Below are 15,013 nucleotides of genomic sequence, written 5' to 3'. Positions count from 1 at the left end.
TGGTTCGCAAACCCACTATGGATGCAACATAAATAAAAAAAACAGATGTACATCTCACATACACATGTTTGGTTCGCAAATCACAAAACTGCATTCCTGTCACTAAGGGGGCAAATTTACAGTTTGATGGATGGGATACTCAATCACAAATGTGGTGGATGTCCCGTCCACCGTCCTACACATACATTGTAGCCTGTGGCACTTGTAATAATGCAGGCGGGATATCCGTAACATTTCCTCCAGCATTTTTCTTGCCCCATGCTTGACTAAAACCTATCCATCGCACGCTCTGTGGGACAAGGATCCTTAAACACCCTATGCCAGTTTCACCACCTTGAGCTGGGCAGGACTGGCTGTAGCAGGGACCAGTAGGTTCTCCGGTGGGCCAGAAGGGTGGGGGCCAGTTTTGGACAGGTGGGGGCTGTTTTTGTTAGTGGGGGTTGGTTTTGCCGCAGTGCGATCCCAGTCCGGGCCCTGACCTTGAGCAATGTGCACAAATCTTTGGAAGTTCAAACTTTGGAGTCCAATTTCTATATACTTTTGGATGGTTTTATCAACTTTGAGGCAAAGTAATAATCAATCCAAAACCACTATTTCCATGAAAATGAGATTCAACCATAACTACAGAAACCCTATCGCTGACTCTCTGCACACAGGCACCTCTTATTCATGTGTATGCATCTCTGAAACTATACAGAGGATAACATTATGTGCTCCAGAGCTAAAAAAAAACCCCTGCAATAACTATTGAATACATTAAACAACACAAAAAGAGAATGTGGCTGTTTTGCAACTGAGCACACAAAAGAATCCCCTCAAACAAACAATGACAAAACCAACAGCCTTTTGGCTTTGTCAATGCTTGTTTTGTCATGATTTTTGGAAAACTTGATTGCTGCTGGGACTACCAGCTTCTTCCTATTGAAAAAATACATTGTTTAAAAGCAAAAATCGTTTTTGGTCTCAAACAACACACATTTTCGTAGTAGCGCCTGGCACTTAAGGAGTTAAGGGCCTACTACGTGTGCAGGTGACAATCAACGAAGTTACGCACTGGCTTTGACACATCGTCCCATGATGTATGCTATAGTGGGCTGAAGGAAAACATCAATAACACAGCAATGGATGAAGAGGGCTGGCTGACAGTCCCTATAAATAAATATATCATAAATATAATTCTAGTAAAATCTAAGCTTGGGGCTAAAGCCAGACCTAAAAATGGACTCACCTAATATTATTCTTGGAAATTTTTGCACGTACGTTGGACCCATCCGAATTTCCTCCTCCCTTACCCATAAATCCAAGAATAATAAAAGGTGTGTCTCCCTTTCCGACACAGATTAAATATTTACTACCTATGTGGTAGCAAAGAATAAACCTCCAATTTCGTGTTTTTTAGGGTGTGGAGCAAATGAAAATGGATTTGGCTGATGCACCTTTAAAATGGTGAAAGTGGTTTAAAATAAAATCCATAGACGAGGACCTCTTGCTCTTTGAATTCTCGAGCTCCTCGTGACGTGTTCACCAACCAGCATCCCGACTCCCACTTACCTAGTCTCTGATTCAGGGCCTTTTTGTCTTTTTGGGCTTTAAAATGTTCGATGCGCCGACCTCCGTGCGTAGCAGAGCCGAGCCACTCGCCGCTGGTCTGTGTCTATTTTTAATTGTGTTAAATGTAACTCTAGCCACGCGCTGCCGCCCTGCAGGGGCACGCGCTGCCGCTCTGCAGGGGACAGGGCTTCGCAGGCACAGATCATCGTCGGAGTATCTGGCGGCACCAAGGGGACAAGGTGGTCCAAGTGGAGTCCAGCTGTGAGCAGGCTCTGCACATACCTTTCATGTTGAAATGTATAGTTTGTCCCACGTGGGTCCAGGCTGTTCAACGCATATGCCGTCTAGACTCCTATCATTATCTTGCCTGTCTTTCCAGGGCTTAGTTTTTAAAAGAATAAGAGCTGTGGCCTAAGTTGTGCTCAGAAGAAGCTCGTGGTCGGCGCTATAGAATCTCAGGGTGGCGAATCCCAAGGCTGCACTCTCTTGAATCTACTTCCGGCCTCTTTTATCCACCAGCAGACACTCCCCGCCCCTTTCTCTCGCTCTTGCAGGTTTTTTTAAAACCTATTTGTTTTGTCGCAGTTTTTCTACTTACTCTTTCCTACTTTTCCCCTTTTGTGTTTTTCTCTTTTGCTCTGGGTCAAAGTCTGATGGGGGAATCAAGCTTTTAGGAGTGTAATTATTGTTTTTAAATAGGTATCTCACTTTGGCTAGCTTCGCTTGTTCTCACTGATCAAACGTACTGTGTTTACTGCGATACCTTGCTATATGCCAGCTCTGCCATGCCTTTTTATCTTCACAGGTGGCAATATGTCCCTTGAAGGATTACCCTAGCTGGACTTAGCAAGTGGCAAGTATTACTTTGACACTTTCCACTGAACAACTGTAGATAGCACTCACTTTTTCATTTTTCACACGGTCCTGAAGAATCGCCCCTGATCTCTCCTAGACAGCTTGATGGCGATAAACATGTTGACCACTAGGGAGTAGAGTAGAGTTTCCTGCACCTAATTCAGAGAACAAATGACCCTCCCTGTTAGCATTTTAACCTAGGTAAGGTACCTAATGGAATAAAGCATCACTGAGGAACAGGCCCGGACCGGCCGTTGCGGGCACCGGGCCATCCCCCGGCGCGCCGCAAGGGTGGGGGCCGGTTTCGGGCCCCTGGGGGTCGTTTTTGTTACAGGACCGTTTTTGCAAATCGGCCCTGTAACAAAATCGGCCGAAACCCGGCCCCGGCAAAGAGCTTGGTTGCACCCCTAAACCGGCCGAGCACTTTGCCAGGGCTGGTTTTGGTTCCCAGTCCGGCCCAGCTGAGGAATCCTTAACCTAATTTTAACTCACAACACTGACATCTACACTAGACTAGGCCCCTCACCCCCACTGCACCCTTATGGCGGAACAAAAGATCTCCGATGAAGAGCCCCTTTTAAGGGTGCCCGTTGGGCATTGCAGCGCCGGCCCAACGAGGAGCAGGCTCATATGATGAAGCATGACACTAGCTTGCTGGGTGTGTGAGAGCCCTAGTTCCACAAGGAGGAATTCCCCTCCTCCTTCCACTTCTTATTAGCCCCTGTTCTGTCACCACCTTTTGACTCTCTCCACTAGACACATCTGACTAGGTGGAGTCCGGTGACTACCTTGTCACCTAGGAACTGCGTACCTATTCTTTGGTTTACTGGGGGAAAACAAGTGCCAATCCCCAAAAATAAGTGCTAATGGGCCCGTCCCTAATTTCCGGCTCAAATTAAGCACCTGCCTCTTATTTGTTGCAGTGCTTGCTCTATGAACGTATGTTTCCAATATAATTTAAATAATCTCCATTAGGTGTGAAGAAACATCATTTAGGGCCTGATTCTGATGCGGTTAGGAAAGCATTCCCACCTAGAGCCTGATTCTGATGCGGTTAAGAAGGCCTCCTAACAGCATTTGATCCTTCCAAATCGGATCGGGAATGTGTCTTCCCGACCGAGGGACCAATTATGATGCGGTTAGGAACATATGCTCCCACTGAAGTCAATGGGAGTCCAACCAAATTGTATAGGGAAGTATCCTGATGCATCGTACTCCGTCAGTGGGATTCTCCCAATCCGAGTGGGTCAGAAACCATTTCCAAACCGATTCGGTCGGGAAGCTTTCCAACCCGCATCAGAATCAGGCCCTAAGTAGAGTGGTGATGGGAAGAAGAGTGAGCAATAAAGTGCAAGATGTTTACAATATTGATCTATATGAAAAAGCTCTGAATGGGGCAGATTTACAAGCCCCTTGCATCATTTTTGCGCCACCGTTGAGTCACTTTTTGTGACACAGCGACTGCGTAAAAATGTGGCCCATTTACAACGTGACGCATCTAGGGAGATGCGTCAGGTTGTAAAGCCCTGTGTAATATTATACCCGCGTCAGGTATAACGTATGCCGGGTGGGCGTTCCCACGCAAAAAAGCCTCATAGAAGTGACAGTGAAATATACAAGATTTCACTGTGCCACTCCTAGGACGCCACTGTGTCAAAACCATACGCCTGCTTGGAGCAGACAGGAGTGATGCAGCACAATGAGAATAGGCCTCCCCGTGCATTGCTGGAGTTCTGTCCTGCTTGCGACACGACTCCAGCAATGCGTGACTTTTGGGCAAACAGATGCGTCAGAATTTCTGACGGATCTGTCAATCCTTGCACCATGGTGCGTCGTATTGTAAATGCGGCACATCCATGGTGGCGCAAGGGTATCGCAGGCTGGCACAAGGAAACTGACGCATCTCTACAGATGTGTCAGTTTCTTGTAAATCTGCCCCTTTGTCCCTGGAGGATTTATTCTGCAACCACCAACCATGTTGTGTGCTGGGTGCAGCAGTCAAGACAAATACTATGTATACATTCTGCAAAGTGAGGAGAGAGTCCCGCTGTGATAGACTAGATAAATCCCTCTAAACCAAGGAAATAGCACGCTCTGCCTAAGGCACAATTTAAGAGTCTTGCCAGTGCGCGTGCTCATGGGTCTTCATTTGGAAGTCGTCAGTGGCAGCTACTCCACTAAGGCGGAGGACCGTCGCCCCACTGAGTAGCCAAAAAAGAAAATATCAAATAATTATAACTCATTGTTGTTATCATTTTATTTTTCGTCCTTGCTCAGCTGGGTAGGGGCGGGACAGGGCTGATCTGCTCATATAGCAGGGAAGGAAAGGTTTGTCAACTCCAAGTGCGCAAGATACTTTGGCCGGCTGCCTTGGACAAGCCAAATTGGCATTCGCACTTTGCATGTTCTGCACCAGGCTGCATTACAGCCTGGGCGCAGAACATGCCCAGACTCCCATTGCCTGGCTGAGTGCCGAACCACGGCGCACAGACCAATCACAACACTGCATTGTAGCGTTGTGATTGGCTATGGGGAGCATGGGAGCTGGCTGCTTCCTGCCCTGGGAGCGGGTGAAGAGGACCAAGAGGCGACAGCGGCAACAGGTAAGTGTTTACATTTTTTTTTCATTCCCCCCGCGATTAAGACTTTTGGCAGTGCGAGGGTGGGCAGCTCATCACTGCCGCGCACCCTGCACTAATAACAGTTGCCGGAGCCTGCCTGCCCACCAGATTACACATTTTTTGTAGTCTGGAGGGCAGGTGGCCTGGCGGTCCTGCAGCAGTGCTGTTTAAAAGGCTTATTGTGAGCCTGAAACAGTAAAGCCACGGGATGGCCAGTGCACGTTCCAGCACAGGAAGAAATGCACCTTTTTGTGCATTTCTTCCTGTGCAGGAACTGGGGGTGCAAAAATACAGAGAGGCACAACATGTGCCCCTCTGCATTCACCCCTGTGCATAGGGGCGAGAGTTATTTCGTCACCGCCAGCAGTTATATGGAGTAAAAACCTCCATGAAACCCTGGCGGTGAGAAAAGTTGTAATATGCTTGGCAGTGCCTCAGGGCACCACCAAGCGTATTGCGCCCCTCTGACCGCCACAGGAGCACCAGGGAACAGCGGTTCTCTGGCAGCGGTGGAATGGTGGCCTGACTGCCGTAGTCCTAATAGGGCTGTCGGACCACCCGTGCAGCAGTGGGTGGAATGCCACCGCCGCACTCGGCGAGTCTGGCAGTATTCTGGTATTTGGAGATCTCCCACTCTGCCATACTCAATTGACTGCCTCTGTCTGGCGTGACTGAGGCTCTCAATGATTGCTATGCTTTCTTAATACCTCGTGGTTCTAGGGAGTTTTTTGAATCTACCTACTATTTATGCCTTAAGTTTGTAGCTTGCCATGGTGTCTGCCACAGGTGAAATCCTTATGGCTTGAGATGCTGTCTGGGATTGTCAGGCAGAAAAGGCAAATCTTGCAGTTGCTAAGCAGATTACAGATTGCAGTAGATGCAATTTATCTTCCAGTGCCCCTTAGAAATAGGCGGGTATATCAGGTGCCTTCCTATATAAACTTCTCGCATGTGTTCCTAGCTTTTATGGGAAGTATAGCTATTGCTTCACATTTCAAAGGGCATGATTTACAGTTTGACAGATAGTTTACTCCTTGATAAACAAGGCTGATATCCTGACCATCTTATTACAAGTGCCATAGGATGTAATGTACTTGCAATAAGGTGGATGGGATATCCGTCAAGTTTGTGATGGTGTAACCTGTTCGCCAAAGTCTAAATCAGGCCACAATCTATAACAGAGTATCATTTTATCCTTAGTTTAAAAAAAAAAAGTTGTAGAAATATAATCAGAGCCAACTGGAAGAATTCAGGAGAGGTGTTTGTGTTAAAAGCCTGTAGTGCTCTTTTGTGGGACTAGGGTTTTAGGTTTTGACAGACGGAGTAGTGTCCATCCAGATGCAGAGTATATTAACTCCGCCACCCCCTCAGTACTCCGTTACCAAATTTAGAGATGGCCACTGGCCCAGCAGTCTTCTTTGTACATTGATAGGAATCTCCATGATAGTAGGTCCTTTCATTGTACTAAAAGTTTGGTGGTCGGGTACCATAGGCTTTGATGACTGTCATTCAAGTATTTGGGATTTTTTCTCCAGAAACAAACTCCCAAAGTGGGGATTTGTTTCTGGAAACCAAAAAACGAATGATCTGCACACCTTGAAAGTTTTCTCCAAGGGTTTGGAGGGTCATTGTTTTTTCCTGTGCCTCATGGAATGGTTTTCCCTAGCAGTTACAGTCAGAAAAAAATAAAATTACACCATCCACTCTGTCGGCCATCAGAGGAAGTATTCCTTTGACTGATCCACCGAGGCCTGCGTTGGAAAAAACATATGGCCTTCTTGTCTCTAAATGAGGTGGTGGACCGAGGGTTTGGCGGACAGGGTGCTCTGTTGCGTTACATATACATATACATATATATATATATATATATCACTGAAAAAACCATAGATTTCAGGCCTTATATAGTTAGGAATTAGGATTTAAAAAATCTTTAAAATTCACTCAAAAAACTATAAGTTTTAGGGGTGTTATAGTTAGCTGGACATTTCACTCATACAAAACCATTGAAATTGCTCCTATATAGTTAGTTGTACTAACTATATTTCGCGAACCCGCAATCCACTGCTGATGATGTCACATATTACATCATTCATGACATGGGCAGTGACATCACTGATGACATCTCAAATGACATCACTGATGACATCACTGATGACATCATCCAGTGAATATGGTTTGCTTCGATATTTAAATATGCATTATATATATAGCAATTTGCATTGAAGAATGAGTGGATATATAAAAATAAATATTTGGATGGAGGATTTAGTAGCAGTGTAATTGACTGTTTACTTGACCACTTTATAGTGTCTCACTAAATATAGTGGATAGTGACTAAACTGTTTGAATATCTGTATCACTTTGTCAGTTGTTGTGTAAACTGGTTCTCCAGTTGGTTACTAGCTATGTGAAAGTCTGTATTAGTTATTGATTAGTTAACTGAGTATTTGTATGGGAGAGTGAATGTGTGTGTGTGGTTCGGTGGGGGGGGTGTGACTGCCCAAAGATGTGTGAATAGTTGATTCACTAGATATATGAAGTTAAAACTACATGTTCTAACAGTTGTTTGGGTGAGAGAATATCTTTATGGGTGTGGTGATGAGCAAATATATTTCTCAATGGTACATGTCCAACAAACTAGAAAAATAAAAGGCAGTGTATGTGTCAGTTGTTGTATATTAATAAGTATACATAAGACTCAATGATTGTGTGAGTGACTGTATGGATAACTTTATACTTGTAATAATGATGTTATAATTCACTAAGTATGACTTACTATCTAAATGAATAGATGAAGTTGTGTTTGTATAAGTGTGTAGCTAAGTAAATATGTAAGTATGATCCATTGTTTGCATACGTGAGTAGGATGACTTCATATGTGAATAGGATGTGTGCTGGTGTGTAATGTCGATTTAGGTGTATAAGTATTTTTGATAGTGTTCTATTGTTCATTGACAGCATGTATGAGTGAATCTACAGGTAAGTGATTAGATGTGTGTATACATCTAAAATCACTGAGTGGGTTTTTAGATACTTGTATTGCTGTAACAATGGATTCAAATATGATACTCTTTATTTTACAAAGAGTGATGAAAGATTTTACTAGTGTATGAAAAGGTGTATGTGATTGTCACGTGGATGATGTCATCAGTGATGTCATTTGAGATGTCATCAGTGATGTCACTGACCATGTCATGAATGATGTAATATGTGACATCATCAGCAGTGGATTGCGGGTGCGCGAAATATAGTTAGTACAACTAACTATATAGGAGCAATTTCAATGGTTTTGTATGAGTGAAATGTCCAGCTAACTATAACACCCCTAAAACCTATAGTTTTTTGAGTGAAGTTTGAAGGTTTTTTAAATGCTAATTCCTAACTATATAAGACCTGAAACCTATGGTTCTTTCAGTGAATTTCAAAGGTTTTTTAAATGCTAATTCCTAACTATATAAGGCCTGAAACCTATGGTTTTTTCAGTGAATTTGCAAGGTTTTTTAAATGCTAATTCCTAACTATATAAGGCCTAAAACCTATGTTTTTTTCAGTGAATTTCAAAGTTTTTTTTAATGCTAATTCCTAACTATATAAGACCTGAAAGCCCACCAGGAATCTCCAGTATGCGCCAGGGGACTGCATTGCAGAGAGGTGTAATGAAGCCACGCCCCTTTTTACACCTCTCTGCAACGCAGCCCCCGTGCATGTTTGAAGAAGGGGAACTAATTCCCCTTGCATACTGGGGGTCCCTGGGGGCCAACTAGCCCACCAGGAGCCTCCAGTATGCGCCAGGGGGCTGCATTGCAGAGAGGTGTAATGAGGCCACACCCTTTTTTACACCTCTCTGCAACTTTGGAATATTCTCCACTACTCTCTACTACTTACTCTCTACTACTCCACTACTCTCTAATACTCTCTCTCTACTACTCATTCTCTACTACTCTACTACTCTCTACTACTCTCTCTCTCTCTACTACTCACTCCCTACTACTCACTATCTACTACTCTCTACTACTCACTCTCTACTACTCTCTACTCTCTACTACTCACTCTCTACTACTCTCTCTCTACTACTCACTCTTTACTACTCACTATCTACTACTCTCTACTACTCACTCTACTTCTCACTCTCTACTACTCTCTACTACTCACTCTCTACTACTCTCTCTACTACTCTCTACTACTCACTCTCTACTACTCACTCTCTACTACTCTCTACTACTCACTCTCTACTACTCTCTCTACTATTCTCTACTACTCACTGTACTACTCACTCTCTACTACTCTCTACTATTCACTCTTTACTATTCTCTACTACTCACTTTCTCCTGCTCTCTACTACTCACTCTACTACTTACTCGTTACTACTCTCTACTACTCACTCTCTACTACTCACTCTCTATTACTCTCTACTACTCACTCTACTATTCACTCTACTACTCTCTACTACTCACTCTCTGCTACTCTCTCTACTGCTCTCTACAACTCTCTACTACTCACTCTCTACTCTATTACTCACTCTCTTCTCTCTACCTCTCTACCTCTCTCTACTTTTCTCTCTACTAGTCTCTACCTCTCTACCTCTACCTCTCTACCTCTACCTCTCTACCTCTACACCTCTACACCTCTACCTCTCTACCTCTACACCTCTACCTCTCTACCTCTCCCTACACGCACACATATACACATATATATATGCATATGCATTTATGTATGTGTATATATATATATATACATACATATATAAACATATATAATCTGCATATCTATATAAATACAAATATAAATGCATGCATACATATACATATATGCATACATATGCATGTTATTTACATGAAAGTTTTAAAAACACTAATAAAAGCAAAGCTAAAAAGCTAAAAAGCCACCTCATTACAAACAGAATGGCTTTAACTTAAACAAGGGCGAGATCTATTGCATTTTCAATGCTTGTTTACTTTGGTTCCATCAAGAAGGCATTCAGATGTGTCACACATTTGCCATAAATTCTGAATGTTAGCACTCTAGTTGCTCATTAGATCACTGTAGTAAAGCTACTGCTCACCAGGGAAGTCTGCTGCTAATCATACTTTCTATGGCAAAATGAACCCCCTCATTTTGGTCCTTTTTAAATTAAATGTTTTCAGACTTACCACTTCATTCCAATCAAGATGGCTTCTGGTGTGCCATACTTTTGTCATAAGTAAGACTGTTAGCGCTCTAGTTGTTCTTTAGAACACTCTGGGACATTCTGTCATTGTGCTATACTTGGGCTACATCTGGGTGATATTTGGGCTACATTTGGGCTCTTTTGTCTCTGGTGGCCATCTTGGGAGACTGCATGTCAGAATGTTTTTAATGAAATAGAAGAGGATTTGGGAAGTCACTCAAAATGTGCCCTAATTTTTCTTTCTGCAGCACTAATCATACTTTCTATGGCAAAATATACCCCCTCATTATGTTCCTTTTTAAATTAAATGTTTTAAGAGTTACCACTTTATTCCAATCAAGATGGCTTCAGGTGTGCCATAACTTTGTAATAAGCGCTCTAGTTGTTCTTTAGAACACTCTAGGAGGCTGCAGTAGAACACAAAGGAATCAACTGACAGTCTCTGTCCTTGTTGGATGTACATGTTTTACTGAGAATGTCAGACTTCATGCTCACATGACTGAGAAAGATAATGTGAATTTACAGAAAATATGCTTTCAGTTTAGCTTATAGATACCCTTCCAAACCACTGTGGGAAAAGCATGAGATAATAGTTTTCTTTCAAACATGATTCATGATATCCCAGCAGAAGGCTTTTTCACATGGTAAAATCACCTTAGAACACACCACAATTCCTAAAATGAGTATGTACCATCAACAAATGATTTATAATGTAACTAAAGTCCTAAAACCCTCTATTAACTACAATGCTTTTTAATAAGGTGCTATCATGTATATTGGTCCCAAGATGGCTGCCAACAATTCTTGGATGAAGTGCTGACAGCCAATCAGATCTCACGATGAGATGTGTGGTTAGGCTCCGCCCAGATATATATGTGTTTTTGAAGTTCATTTTCATAACAACCACTGGAGAAATGTTCACCAAATATAGCAAAGGCACTTCTGCGTACCAGTCCCTACAATTTTGCCAAGTTTGGTGTAATTCCGTTCAGTGGTTCGGGCTGTAGCCTTGTCAGAACGTCCTATGGAAATTAACATGGGGAAAACACGTTTTGGGACCCCCTTTTTTCTCAGTCCCCACTTCACAAATTCCCCCGAAACTTTCAGGGAAGGAGCGCAGCGGAGCTGGCCAAAATTTTGGAAAATTACACGCAAATTCCTCAAACGGCGCCAAAGTTATTCCCAATAGAATGTTGCGGATTTCCTATGGTAGCTAGGTCCTAACTATATATACCTACTGGCTATCGCCAGTAGGTAATATACATATATGTATGTAGCAACCAGTGGCGGCTCCTCTGCTATGGCGGAGGAGTGTCGCCCCACTGCTTTTGAGCAGTGTAAAGGAAATATAAAATGATAATAACTTTCCGGGCAGGGCAGCGGAGGAGTGTTTACCCACTCCTAAGTGCGCAATTACAGTTTCGTTTGCCCTCTCAGGGCAAACGAAACAGCATTGTGATTGGTCAGGGGAGCCTGGCTGTTCTTTCTGGCTTCCTGTGGCTCGAGTCCCATGAGGAGAGCAGGAAAAAGGAGCAGAGGCGCGGGACCTGGCGGCAAAGTAAGAGTATAATTTTTTTTCTTCCTTTGTGCTACCCCAGGCCCCCCTGTGCCCGCACCCGCCATGCCACCCGCGAGTCACGCTGGCCGTAGCTGGTAGCATCTTAGATAGCAAACTTGACATCTACTGATTAGCACCTTGGCTGCTGCTGATATCCCCCTCCTGTGCTGGGCCATAATGTTAATGGGTGTGGTCATGACGAGCTCAGCTCGTCATGAGCACCCTAGAGGTATACCTCATGATGAGCTGAGCTCGTCATGAGCATCGAAGGGGTTAAGAAATTATCTATAATTTTTTTTAATTTTAACACCTGTTGTACTTTTAACAGCCAAAAACTTGTACTTGACTCTGTAGACCAATAACGTGTGCATCACCATCTACTTTTTCAGATCACAACCAATTAAAGATGGATCACCAGGTGGCAGCCAGAGTGAGGATCAAAGTATTACCAATTGCATCAGTGTACAGGCTTTGGTCTAGTATCCGTGCTTCATTTGTAAAATAATAAGTTCTGGGACCCAAACCTTTGCTCAGAGGCTCAGCAAGACCAGGGTGTCAAGTAACAAGGCTACATGCTCTTGATTCCACATCATGCATCTTTAGTCCCTCCTCTATACCATCCCCACCCCTCCATCACACTCCTGCACCTTCTTTTTCCTTCCTTCATTCTCTATTTGTTAATGTTTTTCCGTCTTTTTCTTCCCCACTCTTTCTCCTTGTGTGTTTTTCTCTCTCTGGTTCTGGGTCAAAATCCGATGAGGAAAAATGAGTGCCGGTGCCCAAAAATGAGTGTCGGTGGACCCCACGGGCAGCCTCCGGTTCAAATTAAGCACGGTTTTTAATCTGTGCGACAATGCTGTATTGTCCCTGACTTCCACTGGTGTCACACTGTGTCAGTCACTTTTGCTATATCGTTCTTTCTCCTTGAGGAAGGTGCTTGTGTTACCTGCAGGGACGCTTACTCGGTTATACTCAACACTTGTGGCTTGTCTCTCAGTAGCGTAGCTAGGGGAGGGCGGGGGGGGGGGGTGGTCTGCTCCAGGCGGCACCATTTGGAGGCAGCAGTGTATCTGTAAGTGCAAGCACACCTAAAAAAAGTGGTGGTGCAGCGCCGGCGGCATGTGAGTCCTAGCCAGGGCAGTCAATATTGTAGCGCGCGAAAGGGCTACCAATGACGGCCCTGGGTATAATTTTTGGCCATCCCCCGCGCTGCAGCAGTGTCGCGCACCGTCTGTCGCACACACTAGTGCGCGCTCTCATTCAGTGTCTAACAAACACAGCAACAAACACAACGTACTTTGAGTCCTATAGAATTAGATTGTGTCTTACTTCATGAGGCCACGGAACGCTGCAGTGCACCTTATGACATCGCAGAAACATGTGGGGATTTTGTCGTATCACAAAACGACTTGTCATACATTGTGAGGTGCCATGAAACTTTCTAATGCAGGGTGATGTCACAGAAAACCGTGGTGTACTTTTGTGAGCTTACAGTTCATGATGGTGTGCCTTGTGAGTTAGTAGCTCATGTTGGCTTCTTGTTGTCATGTGGAGTGGCTTAGCGGGCAGTGTGTACATTGTTGAGTTACAATACACTGTGGTGTCTCCTGTGGAAAAAAAATACAATTTGGCATAGTTGGAGTGTCACGAAATACTGACATAATGAGGTCAAAGAACGCATTAGAGGACAGTGAGAGGTCACAGCGTACATTGGGGGACTTTGTGAAAGCACACTGTTGTGTTTTTTGTGATGTCAGCAAACAAATTTCCTTTCTTTTATTTACATGCAACACTCTGGCATCGTTTGTGTGAAAAAAACATGTCGCAGTTATATTGTGTATCCCATTTTGCATTGTGCCTATTGTTTCTCTTCTGTCTCGTAAAACGACAGGAATTCCAACACCGCCGCTCCTATTCCTGCCACCTTTTTGCTATAAACCTGCCCCAGAATGATACAGCGCCATTTGTGGGGGTTGGTGGAAGTCGTCAATGAGGTAGAATGGTTTTGCTTGAACATCCAAAGACCTCCCATCCATCCGCCCCAACGTTGAACTTTAAACTGCGCATGACAGAGAGCGCAGAGGCCTCCATTCTGTAAACATTGCACGCTTTCTTTGCCTAACCTCTGCATGGCCGACCATCCCCCTTCGGCCTCCCCACCCCTTCGCTTCCACCTCGGGCCCCACCGGTGGTCACATCCAGAGGAGCCATCGAGCAGTTGACTATCGGACCCCGGGTCTGCTTTCTCCTGGCCTGACTGGTGAAACTGTCCCCGCACGAAACCTGAGAGCCCCCCGAAGGAACATTTGGGGGCAACGCAAGGTGAGGTGCACTCGGGAGTAGGTGGGGGCGGGGTCAGTAAGGTATGTAGGACCACCCAATCCACATTGAAATTATTTCTGGGAATTGACTGTCCTACAATGGGGTGTTGGGGGCATAACTGCAAAGTTTCCCACATTCATCTGTGCTTAGCTGTTATGGTCTAGAGTTTTCCTTTCCGTTGTGGAGTTCATAGTCCTGGATTTATTATGGTATAAACAAGACTACAAGTCCCAGAATGCAAACTAAATCAAAGGACCGGAGCAGCTAGATATTTATGGACTAGGATTCTCTTGAGTGGAGGAGTCTTGTGCTGGGCTATGCAGATGTGTTGCAGACAGTCTGACCGGACTTCTGATTTACTCCGAGTCAGTCCCTCACTGTCTGGACTGTCTCTGTCAGTCTCTCTAGCAGAAGAAACCCGGCCTGTTGGTGCTTGCATGCACTGGGCCTGGCCTGCCACCTGTGCTGCTGTGGCCCCGCCTCGAGGCGACTCGAGAGAGACACTGACAGCCTAATTAAGGTAAAGCGAAAATGTATTTCATTTGAATTTTTATACCTCTGTCTTATACAGCAACCCACTTGCCGAATTGATCATTTACACATGAGCAGCAGTGTTGTTTTGAGTTCTCCACTGACGCGGTTGGAGTACTTTTCACAGTGATAGAAGTGGGCGGGGACGGAAGGGCACGGCGTGCCCCTACTTCTAAAAAATTGTTCAGTCCGTTCCCTTACTTCTGCTTTCAAAAAAGCGTCCCGGACGGCAAGAATAGTCCAACTTTAAAATGATTTTTTCTTTCCGCTTCCAGGGGCTGCTCGCACTTCTCTGTTGTACTCCAGAGGCTGCAGCAGCCCCCGCCCCCCCCTGAGCTCGCACAGACAGAGGGCAGGCCATTGTCATTCCGATTGAGGCAGATTAGCCCCTCTAGAATGACAATGCGG

General features: G+C 44.5%; 1 protein-coding gene across 2 annotated transcripts in view; it reads right to left on the bottom strand.

The window, feature by feature from the left end:
• The window catches only part of LOC144754657 (dual specificity protein phosphatase 13B-like), a 130,735-nt gene extending 129,094 nt beyond the window's left edge, over positions 1 to 1,641 (bottom strand). For both annotated transcript variants that reach the window (XM_078642732.1, XM_078642733.1), the window contains exon 1: positions 1,552 to 1,641. The gene's annotated coding sequence lies outside the window, so the exon portion shown is untranslated. The remainder of the gene's footprint in view (positions 1 to 1,551) is intronic.
• Positions 1,642 to 15,013: the final 13,372 nt, after the last annotated feature.

Source organism: Lissotriton helveticus, chromosome 5_1 (genome assembly GCF_964261635.1).
Source record: "Lissotriton helveticus chromosome 5_1, aLisHel1.1, whole genome shotgun sequence".
NCBI lineage: Eukaryota > Metazoa > Chordata > Amphibia > Caudata > Salamandridae > Lissotriton > Lissotriton helveticus.
Note: the sequence above shows the minus strand (reverse complement) of the source record. Positions and strands in the feature narration are given on the sequence as shown.